This window comes from Schistocerca piceifrons, chromosome 6 (assembly GCF_021461385.2).
Source record: "Schistocerca piceifrons isolate TAMUIC-IGC-003096 chromosome 6, iqSchPice1.1, whole genome shotgun sequence".
NCBI classification, from domain to species: domain Eukaryota; kingdom Metazoa; phylum Arthropoda; class Insecta; order Orthoptera; family Acrididae; genus Schistocerca; species Schistocerca piceifrons.
The window spans coordinates 595,482,671-595,499,692 of NC_060143.1; positions in this window are offsets into that span (position 1 = coordinate 595,482,671).

Here is a 17,022-nt window from a genome sequence, read left to right on the forward strand (position 1 = left end):
ACGAGGGATACAGAAAACCTGAAGTGAGGCATTGATATCTAAAACTGGTGTGGCAGGAATGGCTCAAATCTATGATTGTCAGAAGAGTCAAGACTCTTGTACAACGTCGGCATTGTGCCCTTTGTATATAATTCCGATGCAATTTCTGTGTTTCATCGCCAATAAGGAGGTCCAAGGGACATAGTAAACCTGAAGTGAAGCATCGGAAACTAAAACTGGTCTCACAGGAATGGCTCAAATCATAGGATGTAAGAAGAGTCAGTCCTCTTGTACTTATGTCGGCATTGTTCCATTTGTATTTAATTCCCATGCAATATCTGTGTTTCATCGTCAATAACAAGGTCAATGGTTACAGTAAACTTGAAGCGAAGCATCGGATTCTAAAACTGGTCTTACAGGAAGGTTCAAGGCATAGACAGTAAGAAGAGTCAGTCTTCTTGTACTTAAGTCGGCATTGTGCCATTTGTATTTAATTCCGATGCAATTCCTGTGTTTCATCGCCAATAAGAAGGTCCAAGGGATACAGTAAACCTGAAGTGAAGCTTCGGAATCTAAAACTGGTCTCAGAGGAAAGGTTCAAAACATAGACCGTAAGAAAAGTCAGTCTTCTTGTACTTAAGTCAGCATTGTGCCTTTTGTATTTAATTCCAATGCGATTTCTGTGTTTCTTCGTCACTAAGATGGTCCATGGGATACAGTAAACCTGAAGTGAAGCATGGTTATCTAAAACTGGCCCCACAGGAAAGGTTCAAAAAATAGACAGTAAGAGGAGTCAGCCTTCTTGTACTTACGTCGACATTGTGAATTTTGTATTTGGTTCAGATGCAATTTCTTTGTTTCATCGTCAATAAGAAGGTCCAAGGGATACAGGAAACCTGAAGTGAGGCATTGATATTTAAAACTGGTCTGACTGGAATGGCTCAAATCACAGATCGTAAGAAGAGTCAGTACACTTGCACAAAGTCGGCATTGTGCCATTTGTATTTAATCCCGATGCAATTTATGTGTTTCATCGCCAATAAGAAGGTCCAAGGGATATTGTAAACCTGAAATGAAGCATCGGAATCTAAAACTGGTCTCACAGGAAATGTTCAAACATAGACAGTAAGAAGAGTCAGTCTTCTTGTACTTTAGTCGGCATTGTGCCATTTGTGTTTAATTCCGATGCAATTCCTGTGTTTCATCGTCAATAAGAAGGTCCAAGGGATACAGTAAACCTGAGGTGGAGCATCGGAATCTAAAACTGGTCTCACAGGAAAGGTTCAAATCATAGACGGTAAGAAAAGTTAGTCTCCTTGTACTTAAGTCGGCATTGTGCCTTTTGTATTTCATTCCGATGCTATTTCTTTGTTTCATCGCCCATAAGAAGATCCAAGGGATACAGTGAACTTGAAGTGAAGCATCGGTATCTACTACTGGTCTCACGGGAGAGGTTTTAAGCATAGACAGTAAGAAGAGTCAGTCTTCGTGTACTTAAGTCGGCATTGTGCATTTTGTACTTAATTCCGATGCCATTTCTGTGTTCAATCGACAATAAGAACGTCCAGGGATACAGAAAACTTGAAGTGAAGCATCGAAATCTAATACTGGTCGCACAGGAAAGGTTCAAAACATAGACAGATAAAAGAGACAGACTTCTTGTACTAAATTCGGCATTGTGCTTTTGTATTTAAGTTCGACGCAATTTCTGTGTTTGGTCGCCAATAAGAAGGTCCAAGGGATACAGTAAACCTGACGTGAAGCATCAAAACCTAAAACTGATCTCACAGGAAAGGTTCAAATTATAGACAGTAAGAAGACTCATCCTTCTTGTACTTAAGGCGTCATTGTGTCTTTTGTACTTAATTCCGATGCAATATCTGTGTTCCATCGTCCGTTGGACGGTCCAAGGGAGACAGTAAACCTGAAGTGAAGCATCGGTATCTAAAACTGGACTCACACGAAAGGTTCAAAACATAGACTTAAGTTAGCATTGTGCCTTTTGTTATTAATTCCCATGCAATTTCTTTGTTTCATCATTAATGAGGTGAACCAAGGGGTATAGTAAACCTGATGTGAAGCGACGGAATCTAAATCTGGCCACACAGAATAGGCTGAAAACATAGACAGTAACAAGTGTCAGTCTTCTTGTACTTAAGTCGGCATTGTGCATTTGTATTTAATTCCGATGCAATATCTGTGTTTCATCGTCATTAAGAAGGTCCAAGGGATGCAGAAAACCTGAAGTGAAGCATCGGATTCTAAAACTGGTCTCACAGGAAAGATTCAAATCATAGACAGTAAGAAGAGTCAGTCTTCATGTACTTAAGACGGCATTGTGTCTTTTCTACTTAATTCCGATGCTATATCTGTGTTCCATCGTCAGTCAGACGGTCCAAGGTTTACAGTAAAGCTGAAGTGAAGCATCAGAATCCAAAACTGGTATCACAGGAAGGCTCAAATCATAGACTGAAAGAAGAGTCAGTCTTTTTGTACTTAAGTCGGCATTGACCCTTTTGTATTTAATTCCGATGAAATTTCTGTGTTTCATTGTCAATAAGAAGGGCCAACGGATACAGGAAACCTGAAGTGATGCATCGGAATCGAAAATTGGTCTCACAGGAAAGGTTCAAATCATAGACAGTAAGAGGAGTCATTCCTATTGTACTTATGTCGGCCTTGTGCCTTTTGTATTTAATTCCGATGCAATTTCTGTGTTCAATCGTCAATAAGGAGGTCCAAGGGATACAGTAAACCTGAAGTGAAGCATCGGAATCTAAAAGTGGTCTCACAGGAAACGTTCAAATCATAGACAGAAAAAAGAGTCAATCTTCTTATACGTAAGTCGTCATTGTGCATTTTGTATTTAATTCCGATGCAATATCTGTGTTTGATCGCCAATAAGAAGGTCCAAGGGATACAGCAAACCTTAAGTGAAGCATCGGATTCTAAAACTGGTCTCACAGGATAGGTTCAAATCATTTACAGTAAGAAGAGTCAGTCTTCTTGTTCTTAAGTCAGCATTCTGCCTTTTGTACTTAATTCCGATTCAATTTCTGTGTTCTATCGTCAATAAGAAGGTCCAAGGAATACAGTAAACCTGAAGTGAACCATCGTAATCTAAAACTGGTCTCAAAGGAAACGTTCAAAACATAGACAGAAAAAAGAGTCAGTCTTCTTATTTTTAAGTCGGCATTGTGCATTTTGTATTTAATTGCGATGCAATTTCTGTGTTTCGTCGTCAATAAGTAGGTCCAAGGGATACTATAAACGTGAAGTGAAGCATCGAAATCTAAAACCGGTCTCACAGGAAAGGTTCAAATCATATACTGTAAGAAGAGACATTCCTATTGTACTTTAGACGGCATTGAGCTTTTTGTTTTTAATTCCGATGCAATTTCTGTATTTCATCGTCAATAAGAAAGTCTAAGGGATACAGCAAACCCGAAGTGAAGCATCGGAATCTGAAACTGGTCTCACAGGAAAGGTTCAAATCATAGACAGTAAGGAGAGTCAGTCTTCTTGTACTTAAGAGGGCATTGTGCCTTTTGTACTTAATTCCGTCGCAATATCTATGTTCCATCGTCAGTTAGACGGTCCAAGGGTTACAGTAAACCTGAAGTGAAGCATCAGAATCCAAAACTGGTCACACAGGAGAGGTTCAAATCATAGACTGAAAGAAGAGTCAATCTTCTTGTACTTAAGTCGGCATTGTGCCTTTTGTATTTTATTCCGATGCAATTTTTGTGTTTCATTGTCAATAAGAAGGGCCAACGGATACAATTAACCTGAAGTGAAGCATCAGAATCTAAAACTGGTCTCAGAGGAAAAGTCCAAAACATTGACAGTAAGAAGAGTCAGTCGGTTTGTACCTAAGTCGGCATTGTGCCTTTTGAATTTAATTCCGATGCAGTTTCTGTATTTCATCGTCAAAAAGAAGGTCCAAGGGATACAGTAAACCAGAAGTGATACATCGATATCTAGAACTGGTCTCACAGGAAAGGCTCAAATCATAGAATGTATGAAGAGTCACTCTTCGTGTACTTAAGTCGGCATTGTGCACTTAGTATTTAATTACGAGGCAATTTCTATGTTCCATCGTCAATAAGAGGGTCCATGGGATACAGAGAACCTGAAGTGAAGCATCGGAATCTAAAACTGGTCAAACAGGAAAGGTTCAAAAAATAGACAGTAAGAGAAGTCAGCTTTCTTGTACTTGAGTCGGCATTGTGAATTTTGTATTTGGTTCCGATGCAATTTCTTTGTTTCATCGTCAATAAGAAGGTCCAAGGGGGTACAGTAAACCTGAAGTGAGGCATTGATATCTAAAACTGATCTGACAGGAATCGCTCAAATCATAGATTGTAGGAAGTGTCAGTACTCTTGTACACAGTCGGCATTGTGCCTTTTGTATTTAATTCCGATGCAATTTCTGTGTTTCATCGTCAATAAGAAGGGCCAAGGGATACAGTAAACCTAAAGTGAAGCATCGGATTCTAAAACTGGTCCAACAGGAAAGGTTCAAGGCATAGACAATAAGAAGAGTCAGTCCTCTTGTACTTAAGACGGCTTGTGCCTTTTGTACCTAATTCCGATGAAATTTCTGGGCATCATCGTCAATATGAAGGTCCTAGGAATACAGGTAACCTGAAGTGAAGCATCGGAATATAAAACTTGTCTCACAAGACCGCTCAAATCATAGAATGTAAGAAGATTCAGCACTCATGTACTTAAGTCGGCATTTTGCCTTTTGTAATTAATTGTGATGCAATTTCTGTGTTTCATCGTCAATAAGAAGGTCCAAGGGATACAGTAAATCTTAAGTGAAGCATCGGATTCTAAAACTGGTCTCACAGGATAGGTTCCAATCATTTACTGTAAGAAGAGTCAGTCTTCTTGTTCTTAAGTCGGCATTGTGCCTTTTGTACTTAATTCCGATGCAATTTCTGTGTTCAATCGTCAATAAGAAGGTCCAGGGAATACAGTAAACCTGAAGTGAAGCATGGTAATCTAAAATTGGTCTCACAGGAAACGTTCAAATCATAGACTGTAAGAAGAGACATTCCTCTTGTACTTTAGACGGCATAGAGCTTTTTGTTTTTAATTCCGATGCAATTTCTTTGTTTCATCGTCAATAAGAAGGTCTAAGGGATACAGTAAACCTGAAGTGAAGCATCGGAATCTGAAACTGGTCTCACAGGAAAGGTTCAAATCATAGACAGTAAGAAGAGTCAGTCTTCTTGTACTTAAGACGGCATTGTGCCTTTTTTACTTAATTCCGATGCAATATCTATGTTCCATCGTCAGTTAGACGGTCCAAGGGTTACAGTAAACCTGAAGTGAAGCATCAGAATCTAGAACTGGTCTCACAGGAAAGGTTAAAATCATAGACAGTAAGAAGAGTCATTCCTCTTGAACGTATGTCGGCATTGTGCCTTTTGTATTTAATTCCGATGCAATTTCTGTGTTCAATCGTCAGTAAGATGATCCAAGGGATACAGCAACCTGAAGTGAAGCATCGGAATCTAAAACTGGTTTCACAGGAACGGTTCAAAACATAGACGGACAAAAGTGTCTGTCTTCTTTTACGTATATCAGCATTGTGCCTTTTGTATTTAATTCCGATGCAATTTTTGTGTTCAATCGTCAATAAGAAGGTCCAAGGGATACAGTAAACCTGATGTGAAGCATCGGAACCTAAAACTGATCCCACAGGAAAGGTTCAAAGTATAGACAGTAAGACGAGTCAGTCCTTTTGTACTTAAGTCGGCATAGTGCTTTTTGTATTTAATTACGATGCAATATCTGTGTTTCATCGTCAATTAGAAGGTGCAATGGATACAGTAAAGCTGCAGTGAAGCGTTGGAATCTAAAACTGGTCTCACATGATTGGTTCAAAACATAGACAGTAAGAAGAGTTAGTCCTCTTGAACTTAAGCGTGCATTGTGCCCTTTGTATTTAATTCCAATGCATTTTCTGTGTTTCATCGTGAATAAGAAGGTCCAAGGGATACAATTAACATGAAGTGAAGCATGGGAATCTAAAACTGGACTCACAGGAAAGGTTCAAAACATAGACAGTAAGAAGAGACATTCCTCTTGAACTTAAGCGTGCATTGTGCCCTTTGTATTTAATTCCAATGCATTTTCTGTGTTTCATCGTGAATAAGACGGTCCAAGGGATACAGCAAACCTGAAGTGAAGCATCGGAATCTAAAACAGGTCTCACAGGAGAGTTTCAAACCATAGACAGTAAGAGGACTCAGTCTACATTTACTTAAGTCGGCATTGTGCCTTTTGTATTTATTCGGATGCAATTTCTGTGTTTCATCGTCAATAAGAAGAACCAAGGGATACAGTAAAACTGAAGTGAAGCATCGGAATCTAAATCTGGTCTCACTAGAAAGGTTTAAATCATAGACAGTAAGAAGAGTCTGTCCTCTTTTACTTGAGTCGGCATTGTGGCTCTTGTATTTAATTCCGATGCAATTTCTGAGTTTCATTGTCAATAAGAAGTTCCAAGGGATACAGTAAACCTAAAGTGAAGCATCGGAATCTAAAACTGGTCTCACAGGAAACATTCAAAACATAAACAGTACGAATAGTCAGTCTTCTTTTACTTAATTCGGCATTGTGCAATTTGCATTTAATTCCGATGCAATTTCTGTGTTTCATCGTCAATGAGAAGGTCCAAGGGATACAGTAAACCTGAAGTGAAGCAGCGGAATCCAAAACTGGTCTTACAGGACAGGTTCAAACATAGACAGTAAGAAGAGTCAGTCTTCTTGTACTGAAGTCGGCATTGTGCCTTTGGTATTTAATTCCGATGCAATTTCTGGTTTCATCGTAAACAAGAAAGTCCAAGGGGTACAGTAAACCTGAAGTGAGGCATCGGAAAGTAAAACTGGTCTCACAGGAAAGGTGCATAACATACATAGTAAGGAGAGTCAGTCTTCTTGTACTTAAGTCGGCATTGTGCCTTTTGTACTTAATTCCGATGCAATTTCTGGGTTTCATCGTCAATAAGAAGGTCCTAGGGATACAATTAACATGAAGTGAAGCATCGGAATCTAGAACTGGTCTCACAGGAAAGGCACAAATCATACATTGTAAGAAGATTCAGTACTCTAGTACTTAAATCGTGAAATTGCCTTCTGTATGTAATTGCGATGCAATTTCTGTGTTTCGTCGTCAATGAGTAGGTCCAAGGGATACAGTAAACCTAAAGTGAAGCATCGATATCTAGAACTGGTCTCACAGCAAAGGTTCAAATCATAGAATGTAAGAAGAGTCACTCCTCGTGTACTTAAGTCGTCATCGTGCACTTTGTATTTAGTTACGACGCAATTTCTATGTTTCATCGTTAATAAGAAGGTCCATGGTATATAAAAAACCTGAAGTGATGCATCGGAGTCTAAAGCGGGTCTCACAGGAAAGGTTCAAAGCATACACAGTAAGCAGAGTCAGTCTTCTTGTACTTAAGCCGGCATTGTGCCTTTTGAATTTAATTCCGATGCAATTTCTGTGTTACATCGTCAATAAGAAGGTCCAAGGGATACAATAAACGTGAAGTGAAGCATCGGAATGTACAACCGGTCTCACTGGAAAGGTTCAAATCATAGACTGTAAGAAGAGACATTCCTCTTGTACTTTAGTTGGCTTTGAGCTTATTGTATTTAATTCCGATGCAATTTCTGTGTTACATCGTCAATAAGAAGGTCCAAGGGATACAGTACACCTGAAATGAAGCATCGGAATCCAAAACCGGTCTCACAGGAAAGGTTCAGAACATAGACAGTAAGATGAGTCAGTCTACTTGTACTAAAGTCGGCATGGTGCCTTTTATATTTATTTCCGATGCAATTTCTGTGTTTCACCGTCAATAAGAGAGCCCAAGGGATACAGTAAACCTGAAATGAAGCATCGGAATCCAAAACCGGTTTCACAGGAAAGGTTCAAAACTTAGACAGTAAGAAGAGTCAGTCTTCTTGTACTTAAGTCGGCATTGTACCCTTTGTAGTTAATTCCGATGCAATTTATGGGTTTCATCGTCAATAAGAAGGTCCAATGGATACAGTAAACCTGATGTGAACCATCGGAATCTAAAACTGGTCTCACAGGAAAGGCTCGAATCATAGAAAGTAAGATGAGTTAGTACTCTTGTACTTGAGTCGGCATTTTGCCTGTTGTATATAATTGCGATCCAATTTCTGTGTTTCATCGTCAATAAGCAGGTCCAAGGGATACTGTAAACCTGATGTGAAACATCGATATCTAGAACTGGTCTCACAGGAAAGGCTCAAATCATAGAGTGTAAGAAGAGTCAGTCCTCTTGTACTTAAGTCGCTATTGTGCCTTTTGTATTTAATTCCGATGCAATTTCTGTGTTTCATCGTCAATAAGAAGGTCCAAGGGAAACAGTAAACCTGAAGTGCAGTATCGGAATCCAAAACAGGGTCTCACAGGAAAGGTTCAAAACATAGACAGTAAGAAGAGTCAGTCTTCTTGTACTTAAGTCGGCCTTGTGCCTTTTTATTTAATTCCGTTGCAATTTCTGTATTTCATCGCCAATAAGAGGGTCCAAGGGATACAGTAAACTAGAAGTAAAGCATCGGAATCTAAAACTGGTCCCACACAAATGGTTCAAACCATAGACAGTAAGAAGAGTCAGTCGTCTTGTACTTAGGTCCTCATTGGGCATTTTGTATTTAACTCCGATGCGATTTCTGTGTTTCATCGTCAATTAGAAGGTCCAAGGGTTACAGCGAACCTGACGTGATGCATCGGAATCTATAACTGGTATCACAGGAAGGGCTCAAATCATAGCCAGGAAGTGAAGTCAGTCTTCTTGTACTTAAGTCAGCAATGTGGCTGTTGTATTTAATTCCGATGCCATTTCAGTGTTTCATCGTCAATAAGAAGGTCCAAGGGATACAGTAAACGTGAAGTGAAGCATCGGAATCTAAAACTGGGTTCACACTAGAGGTTCAAAACATAGACAGTAAGACGTGTCAGTCTTCTTGTACTTAAGTCGACATTGTGCGTTTTGTATTTAATACCGATGCAATTTCTGTCTCTCATCGTCAATAATTAGGTCCAAGGGATACAGTAAACCTGTAGTGAAGCATCGGAATCTAAAACTGGTCTCACAGGAAAGGCCCAAATCATAGAATGTAAGATAAGTCAGTACGCTTGTACTTAAGTCGGCATTTTGGCTTTTGTATTTAATTGCGATGCAATTTCTGTGTTTCAACGTCAATAAGAAGGTCCAAGGGATACAGCAAACCTGAAGTGAAACATCGGAATCAAAAACTGGTCTCACACGAAAGGTTCAAATTATAGACAGTAAGAAGAGTCAGTCTTCTTGTACATAAGTCGGCATTGTGCCATTTGTATTTACTTCCGACGCAATTTCTGTGTTCCATCGTCAATATGAATGCTCAAGGGATACAGTAAACCTCAAGTGAAGCATCGGAAACTAAAACTGTACTCACAGGAAAGGTTCAAATCATAGACTGTAAGAAGAGACATTCCTCTTGTACTTTAGACGGCATTAAGCTTTTTGTTTGTAATTCCGATGCGATTTCTGTGTTTCATCGTCAATAAGAAGGTCTAAGGGATACAGTAAAACTGAAGTGAAGCATCGGAACCTAAAACTGATAGCGCAGGAAAGGTTCAAAACATAGACAGTAAGAAGAGTCTGACTAATCGTACCTAAGTCGGCATTATGCGTTTTGTAATTAATTCCGATGCAATTTCTGTGTTTCATCTTCAATACGAAGCACCAAGGGGTACAGTAAACCTGACGTGAAGCATTGGAATCTAAAACTGGTCTCACAGGAATGGTTCAAAACATAGACAGTAAGAAGAGTCAGTCCTCTTGTACTTAAGTCGGCATTGTGCATTTTGTATTTAATTCCGTTGCAATTTCTGTGTTTCATCGTCAATAAGAAGGTCCAAGGGATACAGTAAACCTGAAACGAAGCATCGGAATCCAAAACTGGACTCACAGGAAAGGTTCAAAGGCATAGACAGTAAGAAGAGACTTTCCTCTTGATCTGAAGTCTGTATTGTGCTTTTGTATATTATTCCAATGCAAATTCTGTGTTTCATCGTCAATAAGAAGGTGCAGGGGATACAGTAAATCTGAAGTGAAGCATCGGAATCTTAAACAGGTCTCACAGGAAAGGTTCAAAACATAGACAGTAAGAAGAGTCAGTCCTCTAGTACTTAAGTCGGCATTGTGCTTTTTGTATTTAATTCCGATGCAATTTATGGGTTTCATCGTCAATAAGAAGGTCCAAGGGATACAGTAAACCTGAAGTGTACCATCGGAATCAAAAACTGGTCCCACAGGAAAGGCTCGAATCATAGAACGTAAAATGAGTCAGTACTCATGTACTTAAGTCGGCATTTTGCCTGTTGTATTAAATTGCGATGCAATTTCTGTGTTTCATCGTCAATAAGAAGTTCCAAGGGATACAGTAAACCGGAAGTGATGCATCGGAAACTAAAACTGGTCTCACACGAAATGTTCAAAACATAGACAGTAAGAAGATACAGACTTCCTGTACTTAAGTCGGCATTGTGCCTTTTGTATTTAATTCCGATGCAATTTCTGTGTTGTATGGTTAATACGAAGCTCCAAGGAATACAGTAAACCTGAAGTGTAGCTTCGGAATCTAAAACTGGTCTCACAGGAAAGCTCCAAAACATAGACAGTAAGAAGAGTCAATATTCTTGAACTTTAGTCGGCATTGTGAATTTTGTATTTAATTCCGATGCAATTTATGTGTTTCATCGTCAATAAGAAGGTCCAAGGGATACAGTAAACCTGAAGTGCAGTATCGGAATCTAAAACTGGTCTCACTGGAAAGGTTCACATCATAGACAGTAAGAAGTGTCAGTCTTCTTGAACTTAAGTCGGCCTTGTGCCTATTGTATTTAATTCCGATGCAATTTCTGTGTTTCATCGCCAATAAGAAGGTAGAAGGGATACAGAAAACCTGAAGATAAGCATCGGAATCTAAAACTGGTATCACAGGAAGGGCTCAAATCATAGACAGGAAGAAGAGTCAGTCTTCTTGTACTTAAGTCAGCAATGTGCCTTTTGTATTTAATTCCGATGCAATTTCAGTGTTTCATCGTCAATAAGTAGGTCCAAGGGATACAGTAAACCTGTAGTGAAGCATCCGAATCTAAAACTCGTCTCACAGGAAAGGCTCATATCATAGAATGTAAGATGAGTCAGTACTCTTGTACTTAAGTCGGCATTTTGCCTTTTGTATTTAGTTGCGATGCAATTTCTGTGTTTCACCGTCAATAAGAAGTTCCAACGGATACAGTAAACCCGAAGTGAAACATCGGAATCTAAAACTGGTCTCACGCGAAAGGTTCAAATCATAGACAGTAAGGAGAGTCAGGCTTCTTGTACTTAATTCGGCATTGTGCCTTTTGTATTTATTTCCGATGCAATTTCTGTGTTTCATTGTCAATAAGAAAGACCAAGGGATACAGTAAACATGAAGTGAAGCATCGGAATCTAAAAGCGGTATCACAGGAAATTCTCAAATCATAGACAGAAGTAAGAGTCAGTCTTCTTGTACTTACTTCGGCATTGTGATTTTTGTATTTAATTCCGATGCAATCTCTATGTTTCATCGTCAATAAGAAGGTCCAAGTGATACAGTTATCGAGAAGTGAAGCATCGGGATCTAAAACTGGTCTCACAGGAAAGGCTCAAATCATTGACAGAAAGAAGAGTCAGTCTTCTTGTACTTAGGTCAGCATTGTGCATATTGTATTAATTCCGATCCAATTTCTGAGTTTCATCGTCAATAAGAAGGTCCAAGGGATACAGAAAAACTGAAGTGAAGCATCGGAACCTAAAACTGATAGCACAGGAAAGGTTCAAAGCATAGACAGTAAGAAGAGTCAGTCCTCTTGTACTTAAGTCGGCATTGTGCCATTAGTATTTATTTCCGATGCAATATCTGTGTTTCATCGTCAATACGAAAGTGCAAGGGATACAGTAAACCTGAAGTGAAGCTTCGGAGTCTAAAACTGGTCTCACAGGAAAGGTTCAAACCATAGACAGTAAGAAGAGTCTGACCTCTAGTACTTGAGTCGGCATTGTGCTTTTTGTATTTAATTCCGATGCAATTTATGGGTTTCATCGTCAATAAGAAGGTCCAAGGGATACAGTAAACCTGAAGTGTACCATCGGAATCAAAAACTGGTCCCACAGGAAAGGCTCGAATCATAGAACGTAAAATGAGTCAGTACTCTTGTACTTAAGTCGGCATTTTCCTGTTGTATTAAATTGCGATGCAATTTCTGAGTTTCATCGTCAATAAGAAGTTCCAATGGATACAGTAAACCGGAAGTGATGCATCGGAATCTAAAACTGGTCTCACACGAAATGTTCAAAACATAGACAGTAAGAAGAGTCAGTCTTCCTGTACTTAATTCGGCGATTGTGCCTTTTGTATTTAATTTCGATGCAATTTCTGTTTTGTGTGGTCAATAAGAAGGTCCAAGGAATACAGTAAACCTGAAGTGTAGCTTTGGAATCTAAAACTGGTCTCACAGGAAAGCTCCAAAACATAGACAGTAAGAAGAGTCAGTATTCTTGTACTTTAGTCGGCATTGTGAATTTTGTATTTAATTCCGATGCAATTTATGTGTTTCATCGTCAATAAGAAGGTCCAAGGGATACAGTAAACCTGAAGTGAAACATCGATATCTAGAACTGGTCCCACAGGAAAGGCTCAAATCATAGACAGTAAGAAGAGTCAGTCTTCTTGAACTTAAGTCGGCCTTGTGCCTTTTGTATTTAATTCCGATGCAATTTCTGTGTTTCATCGCCAATAAGAAGGTCGAAGGGATACAGAAAACCTGAAGTGAAGCATCGGAATCTAAAACTGGTCTCACAGGAAAGGTTCAAATCATTGACAGAAAGAAGAGTCAGTCTTCTTGTACTTAGGTCGGCATTGTGCATATTGTATTGATTCCGATCCAATTTCTGTGTTTCATCGTCAATAAGAAGGTCTAAGGGATACAGTAAACCTAAAAAGAAGCTTCGGAATCTAAAAATCGACGCACAGGAAAGGTTCAACGGGATAGACAGTAAGAAGAGACATTCCTATTGATTTTAAGTCGGCATTGTGCTTTTGTATTTAATTCCAATGCAATTTCTGTGTTTCATCCTCAATAAGAAAGCTCAAGGGATACGGTAAACTTGAAGTGAAGCATCGGAATCTAAAACAGGTCTGACAGGAAAGGTTCAAAACATAGACAGTAAGAAGACTCAGTCTTCTTGTACTTAAGTCGGCATTGTGCATTTTGTATTTAATTCCGATGCTATTTCTGTGTTCCATCGTCAGTTAGAAGGTCCAAGGGATACAGTAAACCTGAAGTGAAGCATCGGAAGATAAAATTGGTCTCACAGGAAAGACTCAAATCATAGACAGAAAGGAGAGTCAGTCTTCTTGTACTTTAGTCAGCATTGATCCTTTTGTATATAAATTCGATGCAATTTCTGTGTTTCATCGTCAATAAGAAGGTCCAAAGGATACAGTAAACCTGATGTGAAGCATCGGACCTTTAAACTGATCCCAGAGGAAAGGTTCAACGCATAGACAGTAAGAAGAGTCAGTCCTCTTGCACTTAAGTCGGCATTGTGCCTTTTGTACTTAATTCCGATGCAATTTCTGTGTTTCAGCGTCAATAAGAAAGTCCAAGGGATACAGTAAACCTGAAATGAGGCGTCGGAATCGAAAACTAGTCTCACAGGAAAGTTTCAAAACATAGACAGTAACAAGAGTCAGTCCTCTTGTACTCAAGTCGGCATTGTGCATTTTGTATATAATTCCGTTGCAATTTCTGTGTTTTATCGTCAATAAGAAAGTCCAAGGGATACAGTAAACCTGAAGTGTACCATCGGAATCAAAAACTGGTCTCACACGAAAGGTTCAAAACATAGACAGTAAGATGAGTCACTCTTCTTGTACTTAAGTCGGCATTGTGCCTTTTGTATATAATTCCGATGTAATTTCTGTGTTTCATCGTCAATAAGAAGGTCCAAGGGATACAGTAAACCTGAAATGAGGCGTCGGAATCCAAAACTGGACTCACAGGAAAGGTTCAAAATATAGACAGTAAGAAGAGTCAGTCCTCTTGTACTTAAGTCGGCAATGTTCCTTTTGTATTTAAATTCGATTCAATTTCTGTGTTTCGTCGTCAATAAGAGGGTCCAGGGGATACAGTAAACCTGACGTGAAGAGTCGGAAGCTTAAAATGATCCCGGAGGAAAGGTTCAAAGCAAAGACAGTAAGAAGAGTCAGTCCTCTAGTACTTAAGTCGGCATTGTGCCTTTTGCATTTAATTCCGATGCAATTTCTGTGTTTCATCGCTAATAAGAAGCACCAAGGGATACAGTAAACCTGAAATGAAGCATCGGAATTCAAAACCGGTCTCACAGGAAAGGTTCAAAACATAGACAGTATGAAGAGTCATTCTTCTTGTACTCTAGTCGGCATTGTGCGCTTTGTATTTAATTCCGATGCAATTTATGGGTTTCATCGTCAATAAGAAGGTCCAAGGGATACAGTAAACCTGAAGTGTACCATCGGAATCAAAAACTGGTCCCACGGGATAGGCTCGAATCATAGAACGTAAGATGAGTCAGTACTCTTGTACTTAAGTCGGCATTTTGCCTGTTGTATTAAATTGCGATGCAATTTCTGTGTTGTATGGTCAATAAGAAGGTCCAAGGAATACAGTAAACCTGAAGTGTAGCTTCGGAATCTATAACTGGTCTCACAGGAAAGCTCCAAAACATAGACAGTAAGAAGAGTCAGTATTCTTGTACTTAAGTCGGCATTGTGAATTTTGTATTTAATTCTGATGCAATTTATGTGTTTCATCGTCAATAAGAAGGTCCAAGGGATACAGTAAACCTGAAGTGAAACATTGATATCTAGAACTGGTCTCACAGGAAAGGCTCAAATCATAGTATGTAAGAAGAGTCAGTCCTCTTGTACTTAAGTCGGTATTGTGCCTTTTGTATTTAATTCCGATGCAATTTCTGTGTTTCATCGTCAATAAGAAGGTCCAAGCGATACAGTAAACCTGAAGTGCAGAATCGGAATCTAAAACTGGTATCACAGGAAGGGCTCAAATCATAGACAGGAAGAAGAGTCAGTCTTCTTGTACTTAAGTCAGCAATGTGCCTTTTGTATTTAATTCCGATGCAATTTCAGTGTTTCATCGTCAATAAGAATGTCCAAGGGATACAGTAAAAGTGAAGTGAAGCATCGGAATCTAAAACTGGTCTCACATGAAAGGCACAAATCATTGACAGAAAGAAGAGTCAGTCTTCATGTACTTAAGTCGGCATTGTTCCTTTTGTATTTAAATTCGACTCAATTTCTGTGTTCATCGCTAATAAGATGCACCAAGGGATGCAGTAAACCCGAAATGAAGCATCGGAATCCAAAACTGGTCTCACAGGAAAGGTTCAAAACATAGACAGGAAGATGAGTTACTCCTCTTGTACTTAAGTCGGCATTGTGCCTTTTGTATTTAATTCCGATGCAATTTCTGTGTTTGATCGTCAATAAGAAAGTCCGAGGGATACAGTATACCTGAAATGAGGCGTCGGAATCCAAAACTGGACTCACAGGAAAGGTTCAAAAATTGGACAGTAAGAAGAGTTAGTCCTCTTGTACTCAAGTCGCCATTGTGCCTTTTGTATATAATTCCGTTGCAATTCCTGTGTTTCATCGTCAATAAGAAGGTCCAAGGGATACAGTAAACCCGAAATGAAGCATCGGAATCTAAAACTGGACTCACAGGAAAGGTTCAAAGGCACAGACAGTAAGAAAAGATTTTCCTCTTGATCTGAAGTCTGCATTGTGCTTTTGTATATTATTCCAATGCAAACTCTGTGTTTCATCGTCAATAAGAAGGTGCAAGTGAAGCATCGGAATCTTAAACAGGTCTCACAGGAAAGGTTCAAAACGTAGACAGTAAGAAGACTCAGTCTCCTTGTACTTAAGACGGCATTGTGCATTTTGTATTTAATTCCGATGCAATTTCTATGTTCCATCGTCAATTAGAAGGTCCAAGGGATACAGTAAACCTGAAGTGTAGCATCGGAATCTAAAACTGGTCTCACAGTAAAGTCTTAAATCATAGACAGAAAGAAGATTCAGTCTTCTTGTACTTAAGTCGGCATTGTTCCTTTTGTATTTAAATTCGACTCAATTTCTGTGTTTCGTTGTCAATAAGAGGGTCCAGGGGATACAGTAAACCTGATGTGAAGAGTCGGAACCTTAAACTAATTCCAGAGGAAAGGTTCAAAGCATAGACAGTAAGAAGAGTCAGTCCTCTAGTACTTAAGTCGACATTGTGCCTTTTGTATTTAATTCCGATGCAATTTCTGTGTTTCATCGCTAATAAGAAGCACAAAGGGATACAGTAAACCTGAAATGAAGCATCGGAATCCAAAACCGGTCTCACAGGAAAGTTTCAAGACATAGACACTAAGAAGACTCAGTCTTCTTGTACTTAAGTCAGCATTGTGCCTTTTGTATTCAATTCCGATCTAGTTTCTGTCTTCCATCGTCAATTAGATGGGCCAAGAGATACAGTAAACCTGAAGTGAAGCATCGGAATCTAACACTGGTATCACAGGAAAGGCTCAAATCATAGACATAAGTAAGAGGCAGTCTTCTTGTTCTTACTTCGGCATTGTGCTTTTGTATTTAATTCCGATGCAATTTCTGTGTTCCATCGTCAATTAGAAGGTCCAAGGGATACAGTAAACCTGAAGTGAAGCATCGGAATCTAAAACTGGTATCAGAGGAAGGGCTCAAATCATAGACAGGAAGAAGAGTCAATCTTGTTGTAGTTAAGTCGGCATTGTGCGTTTTGTATTTAATTCCGACGCAATATCTGTGTTCCATCGTCAATTTGAAGGCTCAAGGGATACAGTAAACCTGAAGTGAAGCATCGGAATCTAAAACTGGTCTCACAGGT